Here is a 1,876-nt window from a genome sequence, read left to right on the forward strand (position 1 = left end):
AAAGGGGTTTAGAAACTAGCAAGTAGAATGAGAAGATACAGGATTTTCATTTTTCCGGACAGATTAAGACCTGGGTATTTTTATAACAAGGTTGATTACAATCCCCAAATTAAACCCCACTACTCAGGGAAACAAATTCTCATCTGGAAGCCCTTTTCCTAGTACTTGCAGTGTTCCCCACGGCCAGGCCAGCAGAGGAAAGACAGATTTCTAGCTGCCCTCCAGAGCCAAGAGGAGGAGAGGTTCCTGCTCCAGACCACCCTGCAGAGCCACTTTTCCTGGGGCCCAGGGAGGCTGATGTTCCTGTGCAGCCCCTGTCCTGCAGTATTCACAGACACCACTTTGCTTTCTGAAAGCTATTTCAGGAGGAATGGGCATTTTGAACAGAAGCCACTTGGACTAGTCAGACTTAAACATTAAGAAGTTTTGTTACTTCTTTCATTCCTTTTTTAGTGTTGGTTTCTTTCTGAACACCTGTTTCAACCCAGAGGACTCTGTTTCTCATGAGCTAGTATTTAGCAAATACTACGAAGCAATTTAGTATCTAGTCAACATTAAGAAACAATACCTGGCTTTTCCAGCTTGAACTGATATGGGCAAGGTGAAAAACAAGAATGTTTCCAAGTACTATCCCGAGCCAGAACGCACACTGATAGACATGTCACCCTGCCTGGTCCCTGCCTGGCCTCTGCATCTGGATGTCAAAAAGATCAGGCATTTAACTTCAGGCTTCAGGTGAACACATATAAAGTAACAATGCTTTTTTTAGTAACTGAACTGTTTAAAAGAAACAGAAGTAAAGAAACAGGATGCATGATTCCCTATCCTCTCTCCACCTGGCTGAACAACAGTGACTTAAGGGACAGGGGGCAATGGTGACAAGGTCCTGCCTGGCACAGCAGGCGCATCTCCTCTGTGACTACCCCACCTTCCCAGGTGCCCTTGCATAATAGGTACGAGGCTCTGCAAGTGGAACCGAACAATAACGAGGACGGTTCATCTGGCTTGGAGGTGTCGCTGAGGGTAAGTCGGCCTACACCCTGCGTCGAAACTGCTTCCATAAAGAATTATTGATTTTTCAGGTAGGCAGTGATGAAGTTGCAACAAGAAGTCCGAGGGCAATCAAGAGAGACTTCAGGGCCCTGGGACGACTGGTTAAGGGATCAGGAGCACAAGTAGTGTTCTCCTCTATCCTTCCAGTTGCAAGGAATGATGAGGGAAGAAACAGGAAGACCCAGCAGATCAATACCTGGCTCCGAGCCTGGTGTCACCGGCAGAATTTTGGGGGTTTTGATCATGGGTCGGTCTACACAACACCAGGCCTGCTGGTGACAGATGAGATACACCTGTCTCAAAGGGGGAAAAGGATCTTTGCTCAGAGTTAGCAGGGCTTATTGAAAGAGCTTTAAACTAGATTTGAAGGGGGAAAGGGAGAAAAACAGGCTCGCTAGAGATGAACCTGGGGGTGGCATGCCAATGTTTGAGGGATGGTGTGCTAGCGAGGTCCTTCAGGCCTGCTGGCGACAGATGGGGTACATCTGTCTCAAAGGGGGAAAAGGATCTTTGCACAGGAGTTAGCAGGGTTCATTGAAAGAAGTTTAAACTAGAGTTGAGGGGGTAAAGGGATAAAACCAGGCTTGCTAGAGATAAGCCTGGGGGCAGCACACCAGTATTTAAGGGATGATGTGCTAGTGAGGTCCTTCAGTCTGTTGTCTTGAGTGGAGGCCGGGATGGAGATCCATGTGGCAGCAAAGACGCAAGGGTTATGGATGTGTTAAACCACAGAAGCACCTGAGAATGGTCATGTAGGAATTAGGGTTTCTCCCCCCAAAAGGTGGCGGGATCAATAGCCCAACTGAAGCGCATCTACACCAAT

This window comes from Aptenodytes forsteri, unplaced genomic scaffold (assembly GCF_000699145.1).
Source record: "Aptenodytes forsteri isolate BGI_AS27 unplaced genomic scaffold, ASM69914v1 Scaffold297, whole genome shotgun sequence".
NCBI classification, from domain to species: domain Eukaryota; kingdom Metazoa; phylum Chordata; class Aves; order Sphenisciformes; family Spheniscidae; genus Aptenodytes; species Aptenodytes forsteri.